Source organism: Electrophorus electricus, chromosome 22 (assembly GCF_013358815.1).
Source record: "Electrophorus electricus isolate fEleEle1 chromosome 22, fEleEle1.pri, whole genome shotgun sequence".
NCBI lineage: Eukaryota > Metazoa > Chordata > Actinopteri > Gymnotiformes > Gymnotidae > Electrophorus > Electrophorus electricus.
Genome location: NC_049556.1, coordinates 3,313,575 through 3,336,080, shown reverse-complemented (window position 1 = coordinate 3,336,080; position 22,506 = coordinate 3,313,575). Strand labels below are relative to the sequence as shown.

General features: G+C 46.3%; 1 protein-coding gene, 1 long non-coding RNA gene and 1 pseudogene across 2 annotated transcripts in view; 1 reads left to right on the top strand and 2 right to left on the bottom strand.

Annotated features, from left to right (window-relative positions):
* znf462 (zinc finger protein 462) overlaps window positions 1-18,117 on the bottom strand; it is a 48,151-nt gene extending 30,034 nt beyond the window's left edge. The window contains exon 1 of the mRNA XM_035521481.1: window positions 16,907-18,117. The gene's annotated coding sequence lies outside the window, so the exon portion shown is untranslated. The remainder of the gene's footprint in view (window positions 1-16,906) is intronic.
* LOC118240651 overlaps window positions 1-22,506 on the bottom strand; it is a 659,061-nt pseudogene that overhangs the window by 379,968 nt on the left and 256,587 nt on the right.
* LOC118240584 lies at window positions 18,164-21,177 on the top strand. The gene is made up of 2 exons (XR_004775497.1): window positions 18,164-18,491; window positions 18,576-21,177. It is a non-coding gene; the product is annotated as an uncharacterized LOC118240584 (long non-coding RNA).

The following is a 22,506-nucleotide window of genomic DNA, read 5'->3' as shown; positions in this document are numbered from 1 at the left end:
CATGGCTAATTAAGGACCCCGTCTGAAACTTCCTGTTTCTCTGGAAATCTTGTGTGGTGCACTGCAATTCTGAACATCTCTACATCTTTAACCGCAGTACGTTGTAGTTTCCTCCCTTCTTAAGATAAATGTAATAAATCTTAATTAATTTGTAAAGCTTACTTTTTAAGGGTCTTCTATTGATCTCCTACAGACCAGAAAAAACAACATATGATCAAGAGTGAGACAATTGATCAAATGGCTGTGGTACTGTAGCCTGCAACTGTTGTAGATGTGCTACGTGTACATGCATTAACACAGCCACTAAAATGACCGGCACAAAAAGATCAGTTGGAATCACCCATTCCTCCTCATGCATCACTGCGGGAATTTTCTATCGTATTTCGTGCGAGCGATGTGTCCAGCTGTACAGTCAATAAACCAAGAGAAGGCTTGCTGGTCGGTTGTTGAACACCCTCAGACCGGAATTAAGGACTTGTTATTTCCAGTGGCGGGACATTTTAATGCACATGGACAATGCATCAGTGATGTATCCTTTGCATTGGCAGTCGTTGCTATGGAAGCAAGGTTACACTCTCAGAACTTGCAATGAATGGTTATGATTCAAACATCTACCTTTTCTAAAATAAAGTGATTCCACTTTTCACTTCAGAAACACTCCTTACACACTCACAAAGCTGATGAAAGATCTCTATCCAAAATATCCTATTTCTCTGGAAACCTTGTGGACTACTATACATATCTATACCCATACAATGTATTTACATAACAAGATTCCAGGTGAATAACTGCAGTGCACTGCAATGAGAGATGCAGAGATGTTCAAAATTGCAGTGAAGTACACAAGGTTTCACACGTCCACACATACGCACACGCACACACACACACATCTACATAGTACTTTCTTGAACTGCATTACTATTAGAACAAATTCTTAATACCTAATAAAAAATCCTCTCATCTTATTTGAATGACACAATAATAAACAGAGATGAACAAACTGTATGGCGAACACACGCACGCACACACACACGCATATATATGTATATACACTATATTACCGAAGGTATTCGCTCACCCATGCAGATCATTGAATTCAGGTGTTCCAATCACTTCCATGGCCACAGGTATATAATACCAAGCACCCAGGCATGCAGACTAGTTCTACAAACATTTGTGAAAGAATAGGTTGCTCTCAGGAGCTCGGTGAATTCTAGCATGGTACCGCGATAGGATGCCACCTGTGCAACAAGTCCAGTCGTGAAATTTCCTCACTACTAAATATTCCACAGTCAACTGTCAGTGGTATTATAACGACGTGGAAGCGATTGGTAAGGACAGTAACTCAGCCACAAAGTGGTAGGCCATGGAAAATGATAAGAGCGGGGTCAGCGGATGCTGAGGCACATAGTGCGCAGAGGTCACCGACTTTCTGCAGAGTCAATTGTTACAGACCTCCAAACTTCATGTGGCCTTCAGATTAGCTCAAGAACAGTGCGTTGAGAACTTCTTGGAATGGGTTTCCAAGGCCGAGCAGCTGCATCCAAGCCTTACATCACCAAGCAATGCAAAGTGTCAGATGCAGTGGTGTAAAGCACACAGCCACTGGACTCTAAAGCAGTGGAGACGTGTGCTCTAGAGTGATGAATTACGCTTCTCCATCTGGCAGTCCGTTGGACGAGTCTGGGTTTGGCGGTTGCCAGGAGAACAGTACTTGTCTGTCTGCACTGTGCCAAGTGTAAAGTTTGGTTGGGGGGGGGGGGGGACTATGGTGTGGGGTTGTTTTTCAGGAGTTGGGCTCAGCCCCTTAGTTCCAGTGAAAGGAACTGTTAATGCTTCAGCATACCAAGAGATTTTGGACAATTTCATGCTCCCAACTTTGTGGGAACAGTTTGGGGATGGCCCCTTCCTTTTCCAACATGACTGTGCACCAGTGCACAAAGCAAGGTCCATAAAGACATGGATGAGTGAGTTTGGTGTGGAAGAACTTGACTGGCCTGCATAGAGTCCTGACCTAAACCCAATAGAACACCTTTGGGATAAATTAGAGCAGAGACTGCAAGCCAAGCCTTCTCATCCAACATCAGTGTCTGAACTCACAAATGTGCTTCTGGAAGAATGGTTAAAAATAAACCTTGTGGAAAGCCTTCCCAGAAGAGTTGAAGCTGTTATAGCTGCAAAGGGTGGGCCGACATCATATTACACCCTATGGATTAAGATTTGGATGTCACTCAAGCTCATATGCGTGAGAAGGCAGACAAGCGAATACTTTTGGCAATATAGTGTATTATACCACCACCCTGGCGCTGTCTAGACCAGGCTGTCCCTGAAACCCCAGCTCCAGAGGCAGAAGGGCACTCGTGAGGGAAGCCACAGAGGCCAATAGTCACTCTGAAGGAGCTCCAGCGTTCGGTGGCTGAGACGCCAGCAAAGGTGCACCAGGAAACCACATCGAGAGCTCTGAATACAACCGGCCTGCATGGGAGGGGGGCTAGAAAGAATCCGTTACTGGAGGAACTGTGTCAAAGCACATCTGGAGTTTGCCAGACAGCATCAGAGTGGCCCGGTTAAAATGTGGAATAAGGTTCTGAGGTCAGATGAGACAAAAATGCAGATTTTGGGACCAAACTCAAAATGCTACATGAGGCGCAAACCTAACGCTGCCCGTTCCTCAACAAACACCAACAGTGAAGTGTGGGGGTGGCAGCACCATGTTGTGGAGATGCTTCTCCTCAGCAGGGACTGGGCATCTTATTAACAAAAATGGATGCATGGATGGATGGATGGATGGAGTAAAATACAGGGAGACCCTGCAACCTGCTTCAGTCTGCTACAGCACTAAAGCAGGGGAGGACCTCTACATTTCAGCAGGACAGTCATCTCAAGCGCAAGGCCAAAGCAACACAGGAATGGCTGAACTACAAATAGATTAATGTTCTACAGTGGCCAAGTCAAAGTCCAGATCTCAATCCATTCAAGAATCTCAGGCACTATTTGAAAACTGCAGATTACAGGCATCATCCAACCAACCTGAAGCAAATGTGAGAGGAAGAATCGTTCCCAAACAGTGTGTAAAGCTGGTAGAAATGTACCCCACACACACTTACAGCTGTTACTGCAGCACGAGCCACTTCTACCAAGTACTAGACCGGAGGGGCTTAATACTAGTACAAGGTGCATTCTTCAGTTTCTGTTTTCTTCTGCTAACAAATAATGAATGTTTATTTTGAAATGTTACTCTAAAAGAAAACAGGTTTGAAATAAGAATACTGATCGGAACAAAAAGTGTGTTATTTGTAAACTTGGAGACTAGAGGGGGTTCAGTACTTTTGTAAGGCACTGTAAATCTAAAATAATTTTGACTCCACCAATATAAACTTTTTTCCAGACATTACTACCATAGGAAATTACAAAAGTAACAAATGGTAATTTCATATAATAACAACACATAATAACACACCATGACAATTTCATATAATAACAATGCTATAAACCAGACTGTAAACTTAATGACTCTCTCACTCTACAAATGATACATTTTCCTCACACTCCCAAACCAGGACTTTGGAAGTCCCTGTGTGACATGGTTATAATCTTCTTCCCCAAAATCGTAGGCTTTTATTTCACAGCAAATCCGTTCCAGGAAGCAGATGGCAGTAGAACTAGGTCAACCATTAACCAACTAACATCTCAAAGAAGCAACTAACACAAGCCCTTTCCAAAGACCACATTCTAGCAGTTAAACATTTGTGATGCTTTAAAACAAAAATAAATAAACAAACAAACAAATAAATCAATAAATAAATAGAGAAAGAAAGAGAACGCACAATAACACGGGACCTCTGTCCTGGATTGGCCTTTGAGGTTACTCATGCTAGTTCTTCTTCCACTAATAAAACACCTCACACACACACACACACACACACACACACACCGACAGTGTTGTAACTCGATTATTAACTTAGTGTGACAGTGTAACTCAGACAGTGAGCACTAACTAACAGGACAGCAATGGAGTTGTGTTTTATAAATATAACCGTGTAGCAGATAATACCTAAAGAATCTCTCACAGTGTCCTGTCAGGAAGTAAGGTTAAACGCGTTTGGAGTGCATTTTATTTTTGATCCGATGACGGGTTTTAACGGCACGTTCAGCTGAATAAATGCCCATAAAATATCAAACAAAGGAGTGTGACACCAAAGGCCTCACCTGCTGGAAACAGGTCTACACACGTCCACACACACACACACACACACGTCCACACACACACACACATCTACATAGTACTTTCTTGAACTGCATTACTGTTAGAACAAATTCTTAATATCTAATAAAAAAATCCTCTCATCTTATTTGAATGACACAAGAATAAACAGAGATGAACAAACTGTATGGCGAACACACACACACACACACACACACACACACACACACACACACACACACACACACACACACACACACAGAGTGACAGCGTGAGTCTCCATTTGGTGACATGGAGACCTCTGTTTAAGAACACCAGTAGGACCAGCTGGTGCCTTCTTCTTATCCTTCACTGAAATGATCATATCTTTGATGTCTGGGTATTCCTACAGCACAGTCTGGCCATGTCTGTTTTTAACACAGGTGGTTACTTTAAGGTTAAAGGTGGTTACCTTTTAACCCCTATATCAAGCCATGGCAGTCAACCTGATGAGACATACACGCACGCAACTTTAAACATCCTGTTTCACACACTTCACTTTAGGACCTAAATGGACCTGAAATCAGACTACAGAGTAAAACCAGTGTAATCAGACTACAGAGTAAAGGCCCTGTAGTCAGACTACAACTTGCCATGACTCTACACTGTCTGTCAATTGCGGATACCACGGACGCCATCTACCAAAGCCAAGGAATGAAGCAGCACTTCTGAGCCTCAGTCTCTGTGCAACACCACAAGAAGAATGTGCGAAGCTTCCACGAATAGAACGGCAGCTTACAGCTCAGGAAGATTCATCTTTATCACCACAGACACAATCTACCACTAATCTAGCCAGCTCCACTAGTAAACGAAAACCCCAGAGCAAAGCTGTCCGTGGTTCGGAGGGAGAAATAGAAAGCTGGAGGGTAACCCCTCGGGCCTCGCCAGAGGAGGAGTCACTGCACGATCAGCAGGCCGATCTCCTGCCTCGGCGCCCTTCCATTTCCCCACTGCCTGCCGCGAGAGAGCTCGCCTCTCGTCCTCCTCCTATCGTGCACGCAGGCACAGGGTGAATCAAACCCGGCTTCCGTTCCAGCGCTGGCTGGGGCTTTTTTAAAAAAACCTCTCGCCACTGGTGCTTGTGAAAGCAGAATGAGGAAGCACTCTGGCGCGGGAGGCCGGAGGAACTCTGCTGACTCGTCCTCTGCTGGTCTGACGAAATGCCCGAAAGAAGCAGCGCAGTTCACTTCCACAGTCACGCAGCTTCGCCATTATCTCCGCGCGTCAGGACAAAATGGCTTACGAAACGCGGGCTCGGTTCTATAGCTGCGGTCAGATCAGGTGTCAGCCGTGCATAAAAAGAGGTTCAGTCATTTCAAATGAAAATGGGACAACACCACCACTGATAACCATAATGTGCAGGAAAATGCAAAAATATCTCTGTATATACGCAAGAACAACTGGACCACAACTGTTCGGAATTTAAGCCCTGACTACACCGGTTCCTGCAGGCATATATCAGACGCACTTGTATCTTTTATTTCCCCACATTTCACCAGACATGTATCTGACGCACTGGTATAATTTATTTCCCCATATTTCAGCAGGCATGCATCAGACGCACCGATATCGGTTATTTCTCCATACTTCTGCAGACATATATCAGACACGCCAACATCAGTTGCACTGGTGTTTCAGCAGACGTACATCAGACGCACTGATATCGGTTATTTCTCCCTACTTCTGCAGACATATATCAGACACGCCAACATCAGTTGCACTGGTGTTTTAGCAGACGTACATCAGACGCACTGATATCGGTTATTTCTCCCTACTTCTGCAGACATATATCAGACACGCCAGCATCAGTTGCACTGGTGTTTTAGCAGACGTACATCAGACGCACCGATATCGGTTATTTCTCCCTACTTCTGCAGACATATATCAGACACGCCAGCATCAGTTGCACTGGTGTTTCAGCAGGCGTACATCAGACGCACCGATATCGGTTATTTCTCCCTACTTCTGCAGACATATATCAGACACGCCAGCATCAGTTGCACTGGTGTTTTAGCAGACGTGCATCAGACGCACCGATATCGGTTATTTCTCCCTACTTCTGCAGACATATATCAGACACGCCAGCATCAGTTGCACTGGTGTTTTAGCAGACGTGCATCAGACGCACCAATATCGGTTATTTCTCCTACTTCTGCAGACATATATCAGACACGCCAGCATCAGTTGCACTGGTGTTTTAGCAGACGTGCATCAGACGCACCGATATCGGTTATTTCTCCCTACTTCTGCAGACATATATCAGACACGCCAGCATCAGTTGCACTGGTGTTTTAGCAGACGTGCATCAGACGCACCGATATCGGTTATTTCTCCCTACTTCTGCAGACGTACATCAGACACGCCAGCATCAGTTGCACTGGTGTTTTAGCAGACGTACATCAGACGCACTGATATCGGTTATTTCTCCCTACTTCTGCAGACATATATCAGACACGTCAGCATCAGTTGCACTGGTGTTTTAGCAGACGTACATCAGACGCACCGATATCGGTTATTTCTCCCTACTTCAGCAGACATACATCAGACGCACTTGCACCATTTATTTCTCCAGTAGACTTGTCATAAGAGCTCAGTTGTTACTGTGAGCTGGAAGATGCGTTCTGTACTTACACATGTTCAGTACTTGCATGCATTCAGCACATACATGTTCAATACTTCCACGCATTCAGTACTTATATATGTTTGGTACTTTTACGCATTCAGTGCTTATGTGGATGGCTAATGTTAAGGCCTCAGCATGATTAGTAACAGTTTAAAGGTCACAGATTAACCTGCTCTGGGTCTTCAGCCACGGAACGTTTCTACAATCCTCCACATTATAGAAAACACACTTAATATGCAGACACAGAAGACCATAAATACAGCCATTAAGCCTCGGAGCTAAATGTGCTTCAGTTTGCGTCAGCACTGAATAAAGTGTGCTCTCCTGCTCAATAGTGATGTCTTTCCCACTGGTACACACACACACACACACACACACACACACACACACACACACACAGGTGCTGCATTAAGAGCAGATCATAAAGTAGTGATCCAAACCATCCTGCTGTTGACATGTTACCACACTAAACGTGGCTGGAGCCTCAGCTCCATGCCAGTTGCCTGCACTTTTAGCATTCGCTTATGAACGCGCCGAATGCGAAAGCACCCGTTAAGCGTCTTGGCGGATTAACGGCCGATTGTCTGCAGGACAACGACAGGACACGGTGAGGCCCATTAAATCGCCCTGAGACTTCTTACTCGGAATGGAGCAGGAGGTGCTGACCAAGCCACCGCATTCGAGCGCAGTTCGTCCCTGGGAAAAAAACAGATGAACATCTAAAGGAGGCATCAGGCACGCTAACGAGGTAGACAAGCACAGCGGCGAGTGAGAGAGCGAGCGATATTATATATATCGGCCTCCACTCAGCAGTGAAGAAATACAAAACAAAACACAGAACAGAACAGAATACGGTCCATAGTACTGGCCAAAGTAAAAGCACTTAGTACATGTGTATGGTTGGGTAGCGCACGGGAACGCTGTACAGCGTGTGAGGCTAATGTGAAGGTGTAGTGTGTAGGGCACGGGTCACTTGTACATGATTGTGCTTCTATAACCGGAGAAGAGCCAGGAAATGTTTTTTTTCCTTCCACCGAGACAGTTCCTCCAGGAAGCCACGAAGCGCAGACGGCACCGCGCCGCCTGGCACGGCCCGGCTCGACACGACGGGAGCTTGGCATGGATCGCGCCGCTCCACCGCTCGACCCGGCATCCCAGGCATTCTCGCCCGAAAAGAGACGAGCCGTTTGTCATCCTTCTTCTGGCGGCGCTGCGCGTGAGTGAAGGCAGGGACGCGCGGGGAAGGTGCCCGGCGGGAGAATTCCCGACACCTGGCAGGCCGCGGCAGGGATCCTCTTTACCACGCGGGCTTTCCGAGAGCCTGAAGACTCCCACGCGGGTGCCCGTCGCTGGCGCGTGATACTTCGCTCCCGTCACGGAGAAGCCTGCTACGCTGACACAAAGGTTCATGTTACTCCACTCTTGCATAGATGTCTGGGGACGTTTTTCTTTCTCTCCTTCTGTCTTTAAAAAAACCAAAAAAAACCCCAAAAACCCCCCAAAAAAACCCTTCGGTTTGGCCAAAAAGCGGAGGGCATGGCTCGAAGGAGATGACGCTTTTCGTTGGCTCCGTCGGCGAAGGCCGGCCTCCCTCTGCAATCCTGACACTGCAGATACTAGAGTTACAGCATGCGGGTGAAGTCACACGCTGGTCTTGCAGGCTTCCAAACGACCTGCAGCCTCGATCGTCTCTGCCTGACCGACTCAGCCTCCACCCTAGTGGCGGAGGGGGGAACTGTAGCCGGATTGTCAGAAAAGGAACAACAACATTTCACTCTGGAAATAGACCAGATTAATCCAATCTTAGACTAGGGTACAGATGTTATGGTGGATCCTTTGTGGAAATGACCTTGGAATTAGCTGGGCTAGAGCGTGCAGCAGGATATAAGCTTCCCCTTCTCCACGGCCAGAGAGCACAGCCCGGAGTTAACGGAGAACCACTATTCTACAACCTCTGACATCCTGCCCTTGCGTTTTCTTTATATCTTTCCTTCTTTTTGTCAGAGGTGAGAGGTTTTGCTCCTACACCAACATGAGATGGAAAGATGAGAGTGATCCATTAATATTAACTTGGCAGTGAGGCCTGAGCTTCTAGCTTCTTCAATGTTTAATCAGCCTTGGACACAAGCAACACAGCCAGGCAGCAGCTCCAGGGGAAGGACCTGGAGCTCTCCCCTCACTGGAGCTCTCCCCCCAGTGGAGCTCTCCCCCCAGTGGAGCTCGCCCCCAGTGGAGCTCTCCACTATTGGGGCTGTCCCCCCCATTAGAGCTCTACTCTGGCCTGGCTGTTCTCCCTGTGAAAGAGAGCCTTGTCCTAGCCATGCTCAGGGCCTCTGCTGCATAGGCTTCTTCTCTCTCTCACACACACACACACACACACACACACGGGTTTTTCATAGGCCTCTCCGCACACACACACATGGGTTTTTCCATTCACAGTGGCACAGCTACAGGAATTCTGCACACAGTGGTTTGTTTTTAGTGTTTCAGAGAAAGAGGACCAGTGTAGATGTCTAAGCGTCTTACAGATTCACTGATAGCTGTGAGGGACAAAGAAATCGTATGAGGGGAACCTCTGATATCCCGGGAAAAAGGCCCATGAAGCCGGCATCCGCATGAATATCCAGGGGACTCAAAAGAAGCAGGATATGTTATAGATGCGTCAGTATTTTGCACGTGTCAGCAGTAGCATGTCCAATGCGAGGCGTCTCTGCTCATAATGGATCTGGCTGTGTGGGTAGGGGCTCTGGAGCAGCTCTGAGCAGCTGGGGAAAAACGACACTGAAGATCGCCTGCAGCAAAAAAAAATACCCCCCCCCCCCCCAAAAAAAACCCCAACACACACACATACACACACCTCCTCAGACAACAGCTAAACCCCCCTACACACACACACACACACACACACACAGATGTCAGACAACAGCAACAAAACAAAAAAAATAACAAAAACAAAACCAAAACCACACCATATTCTCAGACAACAGCTTAATGTACATCAAGCACTCAGACTCAGAGCGCTAACCCTAACCTAACTGTGAGTCTGAGTGCTCGGGTTAGAGTGCCAACCGTAACCTAACTAACCCGAGCACTCAGACTCACAAAGCGCCAACCGTAACCTAACTAACCCGAGCACTCAGACTCACAGAGCGCCAACCGTAACCTAACTAACCCGAGCACTCAGACTCACAGAGCGCTAACCCTAACCTAACTAACCCAAGCACTCAGACTCACAGGGCGCTAACCCTAACCTAACTAACCCGAGCACTCAGACTCACAGAGTGCCAACCCTAACCTAACTAACCCGAGCACTCAGACTCACAGAGCCCTAACTCTAACCCAGAGCCCGTGAGGGTTAAAAAGGGCACTGTTATGATGACTAAAAATAATAACCAAACAAACACTTCTAAAACGACATGAATGGGTCTACTCCAGATTCTGGTAAAATGAAAGTAGCATGTGTGTAAAAGAAGCAGTGTTCACAGAGGCAGGATGAGCTCCTATGAAATCTACTCTGTGGTCAGAAGTGGTAACAGCCAGTGCACTGTCACTTCCTATCTCTGGATCCCCTGGGGGACTGTGTGGTGTGTGGGGGGGGGACTTCCACTACAGTCATGTGTCTCGAGATAACACTTAGAAAGACACCTAAAGATCTGAGAAGGTGGCAGAGTGTGTGTGTGTGTGTGTATACAGTCACACCACCAGTAGCATTTTGTCTTTTAAGTTAAATTACGCAGTTAAATTACTTTTAAGTTCTTCAAAATTACATGGAAATTACATCTGAGAAATGACAAAATCGTAATATTCTCAGATTTATTCTGTGTGTACAGGAGTCTCTGTGTGTGTCTCCGCCGTGCATCTCCGCATACACATCCGGGTGTGCAGTAGGAAGGAAAACTCCCAAACAAAACAGCGGTGGAAAAGTTCTCAGCAGAAGGTAATGATCCACAATAATTAACCATTCAGCAAAACTGCGTTAATCAGATCAGCACATCCCTCCTACTTGTGTTAATGCAAATCAATTAGCCTGGTCTAGCAGTGCACGGCGTACCAATTAGATGATCCATAAAAACTCGCTCGGTGTACAATCACAAGTGTGTCATGTAGAATTAACAGGCTGTTTGCTTAGTCGATTAAGAAGTTGCGTAACTTTCAAAGGCTGGCAGAGATTTCTAAAATAGCCACCACAGGAGTGCGATATCCAAGGGTGTAGTATTCAGACTGCCTGCATCTCCACTGAGCACGTGCAAACCCCACCTCTCCACTGAGCATGTGCAGACCACTCCGCTTCACTGAGCACGTGCAGACCCCGCCTCTCCACTGAGCACGTGCAGACCACTCCGCTTCACTGAGAACGCGCAAACCCCGCCTCTCTATTGAGCACGTGCAGACCACTACCGCTTCACTGAGCACGTGCAGACGACCCCACCTCTCCACATGCAGCCGCGCAGACGACCCCGCCTCTCCACTGAGCACGTGCAGAACCGGAGCCTGGTTTGGATGAGGAAGATTCCCTGGGAGCCAATGCATCATGTCAAGAAAGAAGCCACTGGTCCATTTCGATTGGCTTTTGTATATTTTACCCTCTCTTCCTCCATCTCTCTCCCCTCTCTGTCCTCTTCCCTTCTCTTTCTTCCTCCCTCTCCCTCGCTCCTGCCCAAGCAGGGAGATCTGGGCTTCAGTTTGTTGTGAGCTTGGCTCCACGGTCTCTAGCTTCCTCCTGCGTCCTGTCTGGACCGAGTGGTCCATTTTGCCGCACACTTCACGTATCCCCCCCCCCCACAAACCCCCGACCCTCCCGCATCAAAATGGAGGTCCGTCATCTCATCTTAACAACAAAGGCGAGTCCACCTTCCAGCCGTTCGTCTCAGAAAGACCCCACGAAGCATCTCGCTATGGCTAAAAAAAATAAAAATAAATAAATCATAACCCAGATTTTCTTACAATAATAACGCCCATCAGTGTGTTTAAAGATATACTCGCAGACAGGGGAAAAAAAGCAAAAGACACACAGAGACAACTTCAATTAACATCACCCCGAACATCGCCCTGAATATCACCCTGAACATGCCACGCCACTGCTTTCAGCACTCTCTGATTGCCTCTGCCTATTAAAGCCACCATCTGTCTGTTTTCCATCCAGAATTATTCAAATTAAATCTTCACATCACATTCCGAAACACCCCCCCCACCCACCAACACACACACTCCCACTCCCACACACACACACACACACACACACACACACATATCAGGAACTATGCCCCTGCTGACTCCGGTGTCCCTATGAGCCTCTGTAGGCACCTGGTCTGGTGTTCCCGCCAAGAGCCATTATGGAGATACGGCAGTTCAAGGTTTTCATTATGGAGATACGGCAGCTGAAGGTTTTCCGTGACACTTCTGACTAAAAGGTCACGGATAACGTGTTTGGGTTTCAAGCGCAGAGAGGAACAACAAAAGAACAGGAGAGGAACGAGGTTTTTCCCCCCAGTTTCTCCCTCTAGGCCAGCGGAGGAAGTCGCGTCAGGCTTCTGCTGTTCGCATGTTTGCTCTTCCACTCTCGGCACTCGTTATGTGGCCTGGAGTTAAGCCCAATTTCACCGTCGAGGCTAGTTTCAGTTTAACAGGCTGATACCAATTAATCTGTGTCCGATTTAGTTCTAAAATGTCTTGATTTGTGCTTTAATTCCGCATTAAAGGAACATAAAATCAAAATTGCAAAACGGCCGAGCGCAGCCTCCAGAGACGCGGTGCTGCTCGGGATCCCCATCAAACCGCTAAAGGAAGATGAATCCAGACCTTCTAAACCAGCGCTAAAAAGACAAAAGGCGCGATACCACGCAAAACACTGGCGCGTCTGCTAGTGCACTGAAAATGAAAGTGTTGAACTCCTCCAGTACTGCTGCTTTGGGGAATTACCTCCTATTGTAATCCAAGAGACTATAAATAAGTCTCTAGCTGTTTACAGTGTGAACAATTAGTAGGCACATGCTATTGAAGAGTTACCATCTGTCATGGCGTCCCCTTCGACGTCCTCGTTTTCAATCGTCCGTCCCGGAGAACGTATTGTTCTTCCCCAAGACCCATGTTTATTTCCCATTTACCATTAGATCTGTTACTATGGAACAGCTGACGCCTGGTGTTTGCTGCTGGGAGCACGGCGGTGAAATATGCATCCGTGTGACGCTTGGTGCGGGTGCTTCATTGGCTGTGGCGTGACCCTGCCCGTTTCACGTTTCACGTTACCCGTGCCCTTCGCCAGGACTCGCCGAGTCTCTATCCAGCGCAGGGTGGTGGTATTACCAGGACTCTAGTCTCTGGCTAACATTAATACCACCTGCAATACAACAGCCAGAGTCAAGACTCATGGCTCTGTTATTTGTCATACTTTGTTTTATGAACTTTATACATTTATTTGTATTTATTTCAATTCCAATTTTAGAATTTTTTAATTACATGTACCTATTTAAATAAGCAGTTGTGTTTTATAATTGTTTGTTGTTTGCAAACACCTAGAATGGCCTTGTGTATGAAATGTGCTCCATAAATAAACCTTTCTTGCCTATCAAATAGGTCTGCTGCATGATGGGCAATACTAATATTTATTTACTTATCTATGTTTGTTTGTTTGTTTGTTTAGCAGTGTTCTGGGCTTTTCTGAGTCAAAAGGTGGCAGCCCAGTGCTAACATATCACCACCACAGCCAAGAGTCACACATTTGCAGGCTCTAAATAAAACCCAAATAACACACACAGACACACACACACACACACACACGTAATCAGGCTCTACATTCAGTGATCAGACCTCAAAAAGAGCAAGCAGAAGCTTAAAGCGGTTAGCCGGAGCGCGCGGGGCTGCCGGTGATGACACCGGAACGGCTCAGACGTGCAGACGTTTGGACCGCCCTGCTCGTGGGGTGCTGCTCTCCCGCTAAGACCATAATCTCAACACACACAAAAGGACAACTGTTGTATTCCTGCTGTTTGCTTTCTTTGTCTGTCACAATGGAGAGATAAAAAAAAAAAGAAAAAACACCCCACAACCCTGTCATGCTTTAGAAGGTTCACAATTACCCACAAAGGGTCAAGAGGTCAAGTGCATCAAGTGAACTTTGACCCCATGTAGTCTGCTACCAAAGCCTGACATAACTTTGACTGCATTAGGACTATGTTAGAACCACTGAAAGCATTATTGACATTTATATAGGCTACAACAGATACACTGAAGTTAAAGAGTCATTGCAGGTAATGCAGTTGCATTCAGTACATGAGTAATGCAGTTATATTCAGTACACAGGTAGCTCCTATCAACTACACTTAAACAAGTATTTTAAAAAAGCCAATAGAGAGAGAAAGTTTAACTGCTTTGTCAAGCATATGGTCCGAAGTTTAAATTAACCGACAAAAAGGTCAATCTTGAATTAGAAAAACAAAAAGTTTCCAGCATGGGTTGTATCTCCCTGGGCTCCTGAAGAGCCCAGCATAAGTGGGTCAGAGGCAAACATGACCCCGGGGCTGACACTGAACACTCCACACTTGCATAAGGGGGCTTTTAGCTTTTCCAGGTCAGGCGCACAAAGGGATCAAAGACATGACTCTGTTAATACGGCCATATCATCAGAGATATTTGACTAATTCATACATGGCCGCCTTAAACAGAGAGAGAAAGAGAGATTTCAGAAGTTGCTACTGACACTGAAAACTTCAGGAGCTCAGCACACAATGGAACAGCAGCACAGCAGCAGAACATGTTCAAACTGGATTGGCAAGTTGCAAAACCAAAGCTAAAGGGCAAGAGATAAAAACACAAACACTCACTGTGTCCTTCAACAGGAACCCAGGCCACCTTAGATACTGAAGTCCTAAACGACCTTAGACCCGAAACAGGCCGAACCCTAGACTCGGCAGAGCCGAAGGTGCCCTAACAGACTGGAATTAGCGAACCGTGAGCTGTGCCTCCACGGTCACCCTGATGTGAGAGGCTGCTGGACTTAGACCCAGGACTCATGCCACCATTTTGAGTCTGTGCTGGAGGTAAATGTGTAGCAGGGAGAGAAAGCCCAGCATATCCCACAGAGCCTGTCAGCAGGAGTCTACAGTGGCCAGAGTTACTGCGGTAACAAGCATACAGTACTGAAGACTGAGGAAAGCACCTCTTACTTACGAACACACGCGCACACACAGCCAAAATGTTATGTGCCAGAAGAGATTTTCAGGTTTTTTGATGGAATGAGATGATAGGTGAACAACCTGAGAGCAGTTCTGTGGTAAAGCCATGTCGCCGTTGACCCATTATGTACTGTAGTTTCTTTTAAATCAATAAATCACACACCCTCAGCTATTTACAGTAATAATTTTTTTTTTTTTAATTTCTCATTTCCTCTTTAATGCAAAGTAATGAGTTTAGGAGAGCATGCAGGTGCAAGTCCAGGAAAGATGTGCCACATGCTAAAATCTGAACCGTGTGTGAACACAGCATGGCGCGTCACCTTCCAAGTCTAAATCATCAACCCAGTCGGTGGAAAGGCGTAGCTCTAACGCGTGTTGGACAAGCCCTCACAACAAACCACCCGGCGAGTTAAAAATGCCTCGACACAGGCCCCTTCACGCAGAGAACTTTCAAACTTCTGCCGAGAGTTGCTCTCCTGCGCGATGTGTGAAGACCACTGTGGAGAACATCAACGCTGTGCGGACTAATCCCTACATTAGACAGCATTAACATTCCCATCTCATCCACTTCCCCTTTTCACAACACCACTGCCAGTGCTTTCATCCCCTGCCCCAGTGCCTCCCAGTACACCCCGGAACAAACAAAAAAAAGCCCAGGACACTGGAACAAAAACACGAGAAACTACAAAAAAAGTACAAATGTGGATAAAAGAGTTACAGGCTCATTTCTAGTTTAGAAAAAGAGTTCCGCCTAACCTTGATTTGCTCACAAAAAGTGTAATGAGAAGGTAAAAAAAAAATATATTCCTTTTTCTATCTCGCAAAGGTTCCTGGTCCATTAGAGTCGCCACCACACGTAGGCTACAGCTGCGCCAGAAGAAAGTCAACCTTTGTTCTGCAGCGCGAGGACGGCTCCTGCCTCGCTCCTTCTCTCCTGTGAGACTCATCTGCCTTCCTCCATTTTATGGAGAAGCCTACAATGACATACCTGACTTCAGAGCACTGACAGCGCGCGCAGGCACGCACGCACGCACACGCACACACACACACACACACACACACACACACACACACACACACACACACAAAAACACGGCGTGGAGGTGGAAAGAATATAAAGTGCATAACCAGAAATAACGTGCTGCTCCCTTCCACCACTGAAGACACCTCCACTCGCGTGAGGAAGCGTGCTTTCAAAATCCAGCAGATCGGGTTTTAATTGAGCGAAAGGTCGCCTTCGGGAACGGGAGCTACGGCGTTTTTTATAGCCGGGTGTCTGGACGTGCACCAACGGCAGTGCCAGCCAGACTGTCGCTAATGGACGCTCGGTTCCCGTAGCTCTCGCGCTAGGAGAAACGGCGATCCGTGCAATGGCTTCTTCTCCTTCTTCTCCTTCTTCTCCAAGCGAGCGAACAGCAAGCGAGGGGACTCGACGCGAGAAATCCCTGCACACGGCGGCCACATTTATCTCTCCGAAGAACCGGATCGACCTAACTCAACACCTCCGACGGGTTCCGCCGCCGACTCCCAGCTAGCCCGCTCACCTACAAAAACACGCATCGGTAGACAGCCAGCTGGTTATAAATAGCAGGTTGGAAGAGTCGGAGCGGGTTGACTTTGAATATTTGGGTGCCAGTTTGGAGCCATCGCCCGTCCGTGCTCCACCAAAGTCTCCAGCGCCGGTCTTAAACTAAGCTCAGACGAAGAAAAGCTCTTTCCAGGTCATGCACGAGGCGCTCTCCCAATGTACTCCGTCTGCCACCACGCAACGACGTTATCGCGGATCGCGCGCCAGGCAACGCTCCTGACGTTTTTTTGGGAGGGGGGGATTAGTGGTTTTTGTTGTTTTGGGTTTTTTTTTTTACTCACGGCCGTGTCCTGAAAAGCGAGCTTCTCAAAAGTTGCCCCGGATCTCCTGCGCGTGCCCGGTCTAGTGGACGATCGCCATCTTTCCTGCTTCTCCTCCGCTGCAGCTGCAGATGACCTGAGATCCGTCTGTCTCTGAATAATGAGCAACCACAGAGACAAGGAAGACAATCTGCAAAGCAGGCAGCACAAAGAAGTTTTGGAGACGACCAAGCACCAGAGGGTGCACAAGAGTTTGCGATGAGACGACAGAGCGGCAGGGTGGTCAGCGTGGCGCGGGTCCACAAAGCCTCTCATCCTTGATTCAGGCGAACTGCCCCCAGCGTCTAACGGAGCTTCTAAACGCGGAGCGGCCACGCGGCGTTATTGCATATTATCCATACGTCTACGTCATTTGGGGTTATCCTCGGTTCATTATAAAGCCGCGTGTGCCGCCGAATGTAGAAAGGCAGCCAAGCGTTAGCGGTGATGATCACACGTACTATGTCACCTGACATAGTTTGATGGATTGATTGCTAAACATACAGTGGTGTGGTTTTATTTTTAAATGCTTTTTTTTTTTTTTTTTTTGAAAATTCATTTTCTAGATTTTATGCGGACAACTTGCATTTTAATAAGAAGTCAAATATAATTTATGCAGCAAGCCAGCCATAATCCATTCCTTAAAATAAAAAGGGAAAACTCTTTTATTCATAACATTTGGGCCGTTCATTCATTCATAAGCTCTGTGTTATACAATAAGCAGCCGTTTAAGTTCCAGTGTGCGAGGTTTTCATGGCCTACAAGGTAGTCCGTACAGACAGGGCTGCGTGGACCTGGGGGTCCAGACAACAGCTCAGCCCATCATCTGACCTGTAGTGCAGGAAGAAGGTCTTGCACAGCCAATGCAGGAACTACGGCCAGCCAAAGACCGAACCCTTATTACTTATTCCTACTTATTTCTATTTATTTTTAACTTCTTCTATTTCTCCTTTATTTTAACTTCTCCTATGTATTCACATCGTCAACAGGTGCGTCTCATGTTCCTTTAACGCAGCGGTGAACCCTGTCAGATTCTGACGCCCATTAACGATTATCTCGTGTGTCTAAATGACACAGAACCCCACCAGGCACATGCATGGCATAAATTATTCACGCCGCGTCACCGTGTCGTGTGTTCCTGCCTACAGTAAGTTGCACACGGTCTAGCGAGGCAGCCATTGTTGACGATGACATCAGAGGGTGCCGCTTATGGACGGTTTTTTTTTTGTTTTGTTTTTTGACCACGGTACGCTGTGACCGATTTAAACGCGCTTCTTTTAATCCCATTACACTGAATCAAATGTAAGTGTGAATAGCTCGCTTTAGGTCTGAGAACGGACATATGCAAAGTCAGCGGAATCGACAATAACATTGTTACAACACTGCTAATATCTTCAGGAATTAATATTTTGAGTGGGAGACTGTCCCACTCAGCAGAGAATTCTTAGCTCCTAAGGAGATATTTATATTTATTGTGTTTCCTGTATTTTTTTTAAAGGTTCTTCACTCCAATGCACGTATGCATTCAGGCCAGCGGATACTTTCTCATTTTGATTTCAACACCAGGGTAACCATTATACAGATCCACCTGTATGTTTTGCCTAATTTGTGACTCAGAGTTGATTAATATCATTTATATAACCCCACACAGGCACACGGGCTTTTACAGAAGAATGCTGAAGAGGAAAGAGGGTGACCTGGAAGGATATTGGGCGAGCAGGAGAGAGACAAAATAAGACTTATCAGCAGGAAGACGATTAAGGAAAGACAGTGGTGTCTTTTCCTGGGCAGCACCACTGTTATTCACCACAACATTTGTAGAATAGCACAGAGGTCATAAAAAGTAACCTTGCTAAAGTGAAAGTGGAAGCCACCCGAACAGCGTCGCGGTGCATCGGGAACCTACCACCTCATGATGCACCTTTGCTGCCTGGGACTTTCTCAGCGCTCTCTCAGAAATGGAAACACCTCCAAAAAAGAACAAAAAAACAACTAGATGTAAAAAAAAACAACAACAAAAAAAAAACAGGTAAAGTAAAGCTCAAAAACAAAGAGAGATTTAAGGATCAAAAGAGAGTGAGTTGGCACATGATTACAGGAATAACAAAACAAAAAAACAAACAAACTTGCGTTGTTCTTCTCCCTAAGGAGCTTTCCACTGAGTCAGAGACTCTCACAGTTATCTAGAACATTCCTCAGACCAAAAACAATACACACACACACACACACACACACACACACACACGTACACACAGCTCCAGGAGGAGTCGTGAGAGAGAGCTTCACGAGGGCCAAGGTGCTCCGGCGTGTCCAGGTGCTCAAGTTTCACTGCGCCGGCTAAAGCTGGCCATTGCACTGATCCCAGATCAGTTGTGCTGATTTGGCTGTTGAGTTCCAAGCCGGAGCTTTGAGCAGGGCCGGCTGCTCCAGGATCAGGCTGGCAGGATGAAGGGCAGGCCTGTGGAGAGCCCCTCCCGCTGTTGTGACATATGGACAGTGCGGTAAATCTGATTAATTCAGGAGGACCAGGACAGGCTGCAGCGGGAATCCCCGGCCGCTTCCGGCCGCTGCGTTGCCAAACCTCCCTCCCGCCACACCTAAAAACAGACAAACACACGTCACATGCTCAGATGGTCCCACCGTGCAGGCCACTGGGTCAGCACCGGGACCCGGAGAGGCACAGGGCGCGAGGACCACGCCTGGGATCCAACCTAGTGCGCAGAGCAGGAGCTATGGGCAGTTAGTGTCACAGGCCATGAGAAAAAGAAACAAATTTGCTTTTACTGCAAAAATATTTTGCCATGAAAGTAACGACAGAGATTAGTTACAGCATATGCAGGTATATATGGCTATATACCGTATATAAAATTCTACCAGAGCCCTGGGAGTTTGAGGGTGCAGTGCAGTATTTTTGCTCTTCCCAGGATTGTGCTGTACTGGACTACACTGTGGTGGTCATTCCTCGGATCTGTTGCAGCCTCTGCTCCAACTTAGGGTCACCACCCCAAACACCTTCTGTCACCACTGTTAACCTTCCACGTTCTCCCTGTTTCTTCATTACGTCCCTGGCATTTGTGCATCTTCTCATATTCCTCCTTTGAATGTATCCATCACTTGGGCTGCTGTTGTCTGCCTCTTGTCCACTGTCCCAATGTCTGGTTGGTTCACAACTATTGTTTATCTGTCTGGACCTGGAGGACCCACGGGATCTTAGACTTGGGGGTTTCCCACTCACAGGCCTTTTGTATATGAGCTCTGTAACTTGGTTGTGTCTCTTTGTTTTCCTTGCCAGAATCTTTCATCCTGCTAGTAGGTGCTGGATTGTCTCAGAGGCTCCTTTACACAGTCTGCATTCTGGGTCTTGTCTGGTGTTATACATCCCTGCTTCCGTTGATCTGGTGCTGCCATGATTAGTGCCTCGGTGCTGTCCTTCAGTCCCGCCTTTTCCGCTCCCTCATCAGCTCATCCTTGAACATCTTTTTTTTTTTAAACATAAAATACTGTGGAGATGCATCATAGATGATACCCTTTAATACTCTAGCTGGCCATTTGTAGTAATTTCTGTACAACACATTTAGAGAAAGTTCAGGAGTTTATGGATGCCACTTTGTGAACATGATGTGTGCCTCTTTTATGTACACTGGAGTCTGGACACCAGCAGGATCTGCTGGGAAAAAGAAAGACAGAGAGAGAGAGAGAGAAAAACTGTTTTGTTCAGCTTATAAATATTAATAAGTGAGAGAAAAACCCTCCAAGGCTACAGCGACAATGTGAACAGGGACATGAAATCCAGGTCTTTACAGCTCTACATTTAAACCAAAACCAGGTCTTTACAGCTCTACATTTAAACCAAAACCAGGTCTTTACAGCTCTACATTTAAACCAAAACCAGGTCTTTACAGCTCTACATTTAAACCAAAACTAGGTCCTTACAGCTTCACATTTAAACCAAAATCAGGTCTTTACAGCTCTACATTTAAACCAAAACCAGGTCCTTACTGCCCTACATTTAAACCAAAAAGCAAATCCTTGCAAGTTTGTCATTTTCACTAGTCCTTTTTAGCTTGGTCTTAGAAGATAATTTATTTCAGAGTCAATAAAGTCTGTGTGTGATGCTTTGGACATGTTGTGTCAATTTAATTTATATGAACAATCATAGATTCTTTTAGAAATCACCACTGAGATATTTAGCAAACAATTTAGAATGTAAACAATTACACAAGCAAATAAATGAGTGGATTGTGTCTATATTAGCACAGTTTCCCAAATACTTTCATTAGACACACTCACACACACATACACACACACACACACACACACACACACACACATACACACACACCTACACCTTCTGATTTATCTGTGGGTTCAAGCCGCAGTCTGTGAGCTGGGAATCAATGAACTGTTGCAGCAGGTAAAACATTCGGGCTGCCAGAGGAGACACTCGAGTGAATGAAAAGTAGGTACAAAATGTGTGTGTGTGTGTCTGTGTGAGTGTGTGTGTGTTATCAGTCCAGTTATTACACAGCAATTTGGGAAACGATGTGGTTTATTTAATTGATTAATGAATTAGTTATTGTTGCAGTTGCATGAAAATGCATGAACATGCTCATGTTAATTGTGGAATGTCATCAAAACAGGTATGTAATAGAACATCACATCAAACCAGGTATTTAATGGAACATCACATCAAAGGAGGTATGTAACAGAACATCACATCAAAGCCGGTATGTAACGGATTACTAATCCTGCCTTTAGTATTCTTAACACACAGTACCATGCAAAAGTATTAAATCCCCTTAAGCCCCATGAGATTCATAAATTCAAAGTCAAAATTCATATTTGTCCGCAGAACTGAAGAATTCTGCTTGCACAAAAAAAAAATCCAGTCTAGTACTTGGTAGAAGCAGCTTTAAGTGTGTGGGGATAAGTTTCTACAAGCTTTACACACATGATTCTTCCTGCCATATTTGCTCCAGGTTGGTTGGATGATGCCTGTAATCTGCAGTTTTCAAATCGTGCCTGAGATTCTTGAATGGATTGAGATCTGGACTTTGACTTGGCCACTGTAGAACATTAATCTATTTGTAGTTCAGCCATTCCTGTGTTGCTTTGGCCTTGCGCTTGAGATGACTGTCCTGCTGAAAGGTAGAGGTCCTCCCCTGCTTTAGTGCTGTAGCAGACTGAAGCAGGTTGCAGGGTCTCCCTGTATTTTACTCCATCCATCCATCCATCCATGCATCCATTTTTGTTAATAAGATGCCCAGTCCCTGCTGAGGAGAAGCATCTCCACAACATGGTGCTGCCACCCCCACACTTCACTGCTGGTGTTTGTTGAGGAACGGGCAGCGTTAGGTTTGCGCCTCATGTAGCATTTTGAGTTTGGTCCCAAACCCTCAGTTTTTGTCTCATCTGACCTCAGAACCTTATCCCACATTTTAACTTGGCCACTCTGATGCTGTCTAGCAAACTCCAGATGTGCTTTGACACGGTTCCTCTGCTAACGGATTCTTTCTAGCCCCCCTCCCATGCAGGCCGGTTGTATTCAGAGCTCTCGATGTGGTTTCCTGGTGCACCTTCAC